This window comes from Choristoneura fumiferana, chromosome Z (assembly GCF_025370935.1).
Source record: "Choristoneura fumiferana chromosome Z, NRCan_CFum_1, whole genome shotgun sequence".
Classification (NCBI taxonomy): Eukaryota; Metazoa; Arthropoda; class Insecta; order Lepidoptera; family Tortricidae; genus Choristoneura; species Choristoneura fumiferana.
In genome coordinates this window covers 16,969,504-16,978,516 of record NC_133472.1, presented here as the reverse complement: position 1 = coordinate 16,978,516, position 9,013 = coordinate 16,969,504, and the positions used below count along the sequence as shown (strand labels likewise).

At 38.5% G+C, this 9,013-nt stretch overlaps 1 pseudogene; it reads right to left on the bottom strand.

Annotated features, from left to right (window-relative positions):
* Window positions 1-5,674: 5,674 nt before the first annotated feature.
* LOC141438786 (esterase FE4-like) lies at window positions 5,675-7,764 on the bottom strand (annotated as a pseudogene).
* Window positions 7,765-9,013: the final 1,249 nt, after the last annotated feature.

Sequence of the window (9,013 nt, the reverse complement as noted above, 5' to 3'; positions counted from 1 at the left end):
GGACGCTTCTAAATTCTAAGATGGCCGAAATTTTCTTCAAGTACTTAGTACGTATCGTGTATGAAAGTTTTGTTTTGGTGAAAATAAATTGTGTTGATGGAAACTATTTGGAAAGTGTGCATAAACAACAGGTGAGCATTATATTATGTGGATTATGTGATTCTTACGGTTAGATAGCCAGAAAGATTAAATAAAAGTTCATGTACTTGATACTTCTTTGCCAAGTAATTCCTTGCTGCTACTTATTAAATAAAATGGCAGTGAGACAAGTTAATAACTAACAAGTATTGGCAAGATTTTGATCCTACGTAATACGGCAGTCGAAATACAATGTATTCGAGTGAAATTACACCGAGTAGGTACCTATACCAACCAAGATGTTTTTGTTTTTGTTACCGGCTTCGCCGGGACTCGGGACATGGACAGGGCGGCTAGCGACAAAGTACAAGTTCATACTTTTTACAAGCCTTTATTTAACTTACGATTTAGGTATGTTTGTATGATGGGTCATTCTTGCAAATGCAAATAAATTCAATCTACTTCTAGTAGTCGGATCGACTTGAAGATTAGCATACTTTTATTTACGTGTGAAGGCAGCTCGCATTAGACTACTAAAAGGTAATTTGTTGTAACCTATTTTAAAACAATGTGTATTGATATCTTAGGAGACAACAGCAACAATTAAGACGACTAAGAGCGGTAGCAGTCTTAGAACTAAAAAGGAGCAAGGCGTATTGGCTCATGTAGCAGTGTTACGGCAGGTCTTAGTACGCTATACTAAGGTATGTGGAAACTTATTAAAATTGTAGTAAGAGAAACCGTGAATATGTTCCAAATTTGAGGTGAACAGGAATGATATTCAACAATATAACAGTCTATAATTATCAGTATATATATCAGTCTATAATTTTTATCTAATTATGTACCTACGTTGTACAGTCAATGTCATAAATAAGTGATCAAACGTTGACTGTACCTACTAGTTACAATGGTGTTGTGTTTTGTGTTAAACTGAAATAAATGAAGCTAACACTAGAATAATGAGAATAAACAAATATTTTACTTTGATTTATAGTTTTACATAATTATAATTACACATTTGTGCAATTAATGATGCATGGTGAATAATGTGTCTTAATCTACTTAAAGTTGAGAACATGAAAATTTAAAGTCATTGTATGTTTGGAAAATAATACTTAATTATTTTATTGCTTCATCCGGGGGCACAGCAGTGCTTCCAGCCAAGTTTACTTAATTATTTTATTGCTTCATCCGGGGGCACAGCAGTGCTTCCAGCCAAGTTGAGTAATTTCTATTGACTGAGTAATTGAATAATTATAGACTGGCATTTGAGAATTTATCTGTCAATTCTTTATATCATGTTTGTGTTCAGAAATGTGCATACATATATAAATGCCTAATTCAACATATCAGTAGGGCTAGGGTGGATAAGTAGACCTAAATTATATCATTATATATCAACTATGCTTTAGTTTTGACATTCACTTTGAAAAATATAACATTTTGGAATTATACTCTAGTTATGATCAAAAAATATTGATACAAAAACTGAGTAAGAATTATACAGGGCGTGCACTGTATGTGTAACTAGTATTGATAAGGGTGTATACTGAGTTCATAATTATACAGGGTGTACTTGTATTAAATTGATCATGAGCATCTTGTGATATTTTTGTTCGACTGACTTACAGATTAATACAATTCCTCGTAATTATGGAGGAAATATATTTAAATAGACTGTCCACATTTGCAAGCAATATTAAAGATTTGTCCGATAAAGCTCTCAGTTTGTACTCATCCAGTTCATGGAATAACAATCAGCTTGAACAAGCTAGAATTACAGTCTCGAAATTGACATCCATATTAAATAGATTCAACACCGAATTATACCAATATTTTAACCAGTCTGTCTGTCCAAATGCCGATGAAGTATCTATTCTCACTTCCATACAGTTAGAAGGAGAAGAAGCATTAGCCGAACTTAATACTAAAGTACAAGCCAAGAAGGATCCTCAACCATCAACTTCAAACTTGAACAGCTTCAGAGGCAAACTACCGGAATTACATTTACCCTCATTTAAGGGAGACGTTTTGGAATGGTTCCAATTTTGGGATCAGTTCAGCTCCAACATAGATCAACGAAACCTTCGTGATGTTGACAAACTTTTATACCTGAAGGCTTCTCTTAAAGGTGAAGCAAGGATGGTGATCGACGGTTTAGAGACTACAAATGATAATTACAAGATCGCTGTAACCACTTTAAAGGAAAGGTATGGGAAAGGAGTTAAAATAATTGATGCACATTACTCCACGCTCTATAAATTGGAGAGGGCTGAAAAATCAGAAGATTGCAGGAAAACTTTGGACGCGATTGAGAGACATCTCAGAGTACTGCGCTCGCTGGGAGAAAACACAGATCATAATCATCTGCGATTTTTAATCATGGAGAAGTTTCCTCAAGACATCATTTATGAAATGAAAATGAAGATGAGTGCAGACACTATTGAAGAAATGAGGAAGCACCTTGATATAATTATTTCAGCAAGAGAGGATGCAAAAGGAGCGTCTGAATCCACAAGCAAGGAAATTCATTACACAACTGAAACGTTACATGTAAAGGACAATAGCTCTAAGAAACTCTTCAATAACTCCAGATTTAACCGGAATGGAAATAAGGGTTACAAGAATTTCAGGCCTAGCACGTCTACATTCAATAACTGTTCTATTGCAAGAAAGAGACAGCATGAGCCTAAGATGGAGTCAACTGATGAAACTTATAACAAGAGACAGAAGTTTACTTGTGTATTCTGTCATGAGGCTCATTATAATGATAAATGTACAAAATTCAAGACTATGTCTGAAAGGAAATCGAGGCTTCAAAACCGATGCTACAATTGTTTTGAATTTGGACACAGAGCTAATTTATGCAAAAGGAAAAATACTTGCCCTCACTGTGGTAATATGGACACCATAACAGAGCACTTTGTCCAAAGAATTTACATAATGGTCAAGAACCTACAAAAACGATAGAGATGTAACCAGATTTTATGACAAAGACAAATAAACGGCTACTGAAAATAACCTTTATATCAAAGATCAATGGCGACTTTCGCGAAGCAGGCATGCTGCTCATTAAAAAATAGTATTATTTACCTAACTGTTAACGCATAATTAACATTGTAGGCTTTGGTTCCATACTGTTAAGCTTAATTGTAATTTTATGAATAATAAATAAATAAATAAATAAAGGTAACTCGCAACATCCCATTCTTATTGAATGCGACCATAAAAACCATCTGCAAAGTCCTCATCTTCAACTGTTGGGTGTTTTAGTCAAATGCAGACTTATAAACTGCATTGTCAGATTTCTTCAACACAATATCAAAAGTCAAACTTTGTGGACTGATTGTCAAATCGCAATAGCCTGGCGTATCCGACAAATTGCTACCATCCTTTATAGCGAGGAGAGTGAAGAAATCGAAACAAAGTCTACCACTTCGAGAGAGGATAGGAGGAAATGGCTTGATGGTCCACAGTTTCTTTCTGAAAGCCCAGACTCGTGGCCGACTGGAATTCACACTGAACACCTATTCTTTTTCGACGGGGGAGGGTCTGCCGAAGACTGATATACAAACAACTACTATTGCCAAGAAAGTTGAAGCAGTCGTCAACATCAGACCACTTACTTGCGCTGGTTCGGACTTCGCCATATGTACTACTGTACGTGTACGTGTGTACTGTGAAACCTGCAGACTTTTTATCACCTGGAAATGCTTAGCTATTCACATGTCAACAAGTCAAGTTTTACCTTCAGCTACAGCTACTAAACAACAACTTATTGATGGAAACGTGGAGAAATAATAATGAACGAGTACAAAGACATGTTTATGAACCAGTACTTACTAAGCTAAGAGAACGCTACAGACACTCACCTAACAAACTAGAGTCAAGGCTCATGATCGACCTAGTTTAGGCGATATTGTACAATTAAAAGGTGAATCTAAAAACAGACTAAACTGGAAAGTGGGACAGATTGTTGAACTAGTTAAGGGTGCAGACGGACAATGTAGAGTTGCAAGTAAGATTGGTAATACTATATTCAATAGATCCATCGGACATCTGTATCCCTTGGAAATTGACGAAACTGAAAGACCTGGGAATCTGTCTTGCAAACTATAGAACCTGAAACAAGCTCAAGACTATGTAATTCAAACATAGAGGAAAATATGGATGCACCAGTAGAGATGATTGGAGAAGAAGTTACAGACTTACAGCCAGAGGCTGATGTTATGGATGTAATAGATGCGAACACGGATATGACGCAAACTATGAAAGAGACCATTGAGAGCACGGACAGACAAATGAAAACATGGACGTGACAGATGATAATGATAACATGGAACAGTCTATAGAAGGAACCAAAAACGAGTTGCTGCAGTTCGAGCTCTGGAAAAGATCAGAGAATGGACGAGCCACCTGATGACTACATTAACACTTTAGCTTGCCGGCGGCGGGTGTGTCGCGAAGGATCGCGAACCATAAATATTTTGTATATAGCAACACGAAGATTCAAACCGAACTATTAACGTTGACTATGGTAAGCTGTCATTTGTTTTACATTCTTTGCATAGTTTACTTTCAAATGTTTCATACCAAATACAAAGTGCTAATAAGTTGTGATGTGATGTCCTGACTCCTGAGCTGATCTGAAAGCTAAGTCTAAGTTCTAAGTTTGAAGTACTAAGTAGCTAAGTACCTTGGTGGCTGATTAGCCAAGTGATTTACTCTAATAACGCATTAGCAATTCCCTTAATATATGATGAGGTACAACGATGTTAAAGCTAAGTTTTCCTATGGTCTTACGGTCTTAAATCTGCTCGGGCTATGGCGCCCAGAGGAGGAGGACATGGTAATATGTCTTTCCTATCATCATTGTGATAAGGCATGGCAATATGTCTGGCTATTCATTCCTATGCAGGAGGCATGGCAATATGTCTTTCCTATCATCATTGCGAGAAGGCATGGCAATATGTCTGGTTATTCATCCCTATGGAGGAGGCATGGCAATATGTTTTCCTATCATCATTCCAATGGAAGAAGCATGGCAATATGTCTTCTTATCATCACCAGGAGACATGGCAATATGTCTTCCTATGTAAAGTCGGTATGGATATATATATAACTGGTGGTTGGCTTATCCAACTTGGTTTGAAAGCTTAGCATTAACACTTCAATTATTATCAATGGTATGTGTATGTGGCTTCAACTGCGGTTGAAGTCATAGTGACTATTTTTACTACAGGTGGTGACATTTGGGGAATAAATATCACTATATGAGCACCAGGTTAGCGCCTGAGTGAATTGTACATAGCTGAAGAGTGCGGACATCACAGGAGATAGTTTAAGGTATGAGATCATGTTATTACTATTGCAATTTCCATCGATATTACTATTGATATTCAGATGAATTAGTTGTCATGCTCTTTATTGGGTTTTAACCTGAACTCTGGCAATTATCTTTATGTGGTGCGGTTAATAAGCGAAGCAGATATTGATTACAATAACCACACAATGACACAAAGCGCACAATTCGTGCAAAATAGAGTAGATAGGTAGATATAATAACGTAAAAAAACAACTTGCAAGACGTGGCTCTGGTAAAAAAATACGCTTTATTTTTATCCTGAAAACTAGATTAAATTTTGAACTAGTCGATGTCAACTAAGTGATGTCATAACTACTTTGCCATTCTAAATCAATTAGAGAATCGTATATTTTGACTGCTCATAAAAGTTCAGTTGATAGGTGGTGTCATTCTCTCTTCTTCATGTCTCTTTAATTAGGTGTACCTAAAGATTTGGGATGAGCCAGGCCAGGCCATGGAGTGGAGTCGTTTGTAGGAAACATGTCTATAGCTCGGTATGTCGGGCGGGCGGCGTCGGCGGCGGCTGCGGATGGCGTAGTGGCGCCCATACACGTCCTCCCAGAAGCGGCGGCGCGCGCCGAGCAGGTCCCGCGCACCTCCAGCCGCTCACCGAGCGCCGCGTGCGGCGCGCACTCCGCCGTCCGCCGGCGCCCACGCACCCAGCTTGCTCGCACTCTCGTCCTCGCTACTCGGCTTACTGTAAAACAAAAAGAGAGATGATACCATAAAACTATAACTCCAAGACGCGACTCTATATAATATAGTAATACCTAACCAACTAAAAGTTGGAAAAACCCCGACTTTTCACTTCAAAGTTTAAAGTTCAATATCTTCAAAAACGCCAAACCGATTTTTAATGAAACATGTCTTAAGAACCGTTGCTAGAAAACCCATAAGCCACAGACAGACACACAAACAGAGCTGAACGAGCCAAGCCGATCGACGTCTTTTTCGGTCTATGCCTTTCTGGTGTTGGGGGGTGTTGGGGGGTGTCCATATGGGTGGTGGTGGTCAGTGTTCACTTACTATCAACAAACACTTTTTTGCCACCTTATGCCATAAAACAAGGATCGGCTACTATATAATGAGGCAAAGTGTACCAATGTGCATGTGTGGTGTGAGTTATGTACCTACTCCCTGCCTACTCCTTACGCTAAGGTTTTGAATGAAATTCAATAAGAAAATAGCTGACGTCTGGAAATTTCCGTAATTTTAGTAACATCACGGAACAGAATTCAATTTAACTGCCAAACCATTGGTTAACGCGTGCAAGCCGCTGGTACAGGCTATAGTGACATATAAAATGTATTGCGTGTGACTTAATGAAAAGAATACTAACCCGGTAGTTACGAAATTCACCCACAATTCTTTCATTACTTTTTTATGCTTAATGTATTGTTCAGTTAGATCGCCGTCCTCCGGCGGCGGCGCCAATGCAGATCAGCGGCGTCGGTGTCTGCGCCACGTGCCGCGCTCCGCGAACATTCTTTAGGTATACTCGAAGGGTCGGGCTTGAAGAAACTCGAAAATATACTAATTGGATAAGAATATTCATATAAATATATCAATTTGCTTCCTGCCTCCACTTGCAACTTCGTGGATCGCAGCGTCGGGTAAGCAAAAATTACGTCAGAGAAATAATCAATATAACTCAATATCGTTATATCCCGACCGGCTTGCTGCCGAAATAAAATTCCTTTATTACATTTGCAACTTCCTCTCTCTGTTCCGTATTTTTAAATTCAAGATTCAATCGGCAAAAACATAGAGAATTTGAGTTCATTTGCATCCTTCCAACTTTCGAATAAGTTTAAACGGAAAAGGCCTTCCATATTTGAAAATCCGTACAAGACGGGAACTTTTTTGTATTTACCCTGCTTTATGATATTCACTGGTGAATCATCGAGAAATATATCAACCCCGGTATTTCGTTCCACGCACGGAGAAAGACAAAGCTGGAATCTTTTCTGTCTAGAAACGCGGTGCTAGCCAAAGACTCCAAGGAAGCGCTCTTGTTAAAATTCTTCTAAAGCGTAAATATCGTCTACATTCTCGAAGCCCAGTTCCTTAGCGTACATCTTTGCGTTTTCTAGTGGATCGATCTGAACGCTCCACGCTCCAACATTGGCACCACTCTCTCGGGATGACTTTGTTAAATAGACCTCTAGCCATTTTTGATACCAATAAAAGATCAACTGATGAACTGCCAGCGCTGTAGCCAGCCATCGTGACATCATCGGGATTGCCACCGAATTTGCAATATTTTTTTTGACCCAACGCAGCAGGGCTACCTGATCTTTCATGCCAGCGTTACCTGGAGCGTCCGCTGTCCCAGACATAGGAAACCATGAACTCCTAGACGATAGTTTGAATGTAACCGCAACAATTTTTTTACTTTCCATTAAACCTCGTGCTGCATCATATTACCGAACCCAACTTGGTAGGCCTCATGTACTATGACTAGGACAGGAAGGTTTTTCGTTAGTGTCAGGAACATAAACATTTGCAATCAAACAGTCTTCTTTTATAACAAACTCCGTCTGCGGTATGCGATTAATTGGGGACATATCGTATAATTGTTTGTTGCTTCTAGAGGTTGCAGCCAAACTGGTCCGGTAGAGGTGCCTGAAAATAACAGTTCAACCATGTTTAATTGATAATGCGGTCAAAGAAACAATGCAATTTTAATTAGAGTAATTAATTAGGTACCATTAGATCTACGTTAAGGTACCCATACGTGGAGTTGTCTGATTTAAAAGTGAAATATACTCGTAGAGCACTATTTTCATTTAAAATTAATGACGTAAGTATACCACGAGTATATATTGTACATTATAGTAGGTAGGTACTTACTCGTAGTGTAATGTATGCGGAGTGTATGTATTAACTAATAGTACGAGTCTATACTCGTATACTTATATATTGCAGGATATCGTAAGAATCTTATTAAAAAACTTTGACTTCATTGAAACAATAGCAAAAACCGGCCGAGCTACTTCATACCGAATTTCATGTTTTCTAGGAGACCATATTCAAACTGTGCGACTCCCTACTACGAAGGCCCTACCTACTATGAAGTGCCCAAATCGAACGTCCTGGACGTATCTTGCCGTCCCGCTGACGCTTATTTAATTTCGTACGAGTAAAGAGATGCAACGAGACGAACTTCGATTTCGAATTTCGTAGTAGCCCGCTGTTTCCATGACATGAAATTTTGTTTCTTTGCAAGTTTTTGTTTTTCTTTCCTCGCGTAATAGGTACAATTTGGGTACAATGCAAAAACTATTATAAATAAGTGTGGAGTGTTAGCCAATCTCAATTCGTATCGTTTTAAAACACCACGGCTTTTTCGTGTTTAACATCTCCACACCTTGTTGCCAACTGCCTAGGTCCCGAACACAGAGCATTTTATGTATTGTCCCGAGACGTCCTGTATGACGAAACTCCGTCCGTAGTGAATTACACTCGTTTAAATGTTGAACCTTGGAATTTGTGGCACAAAAATCACATAGCAACATTTCCACAATACAAAATAAGTACCTACCTATCTGGAAAACCACTGGACTT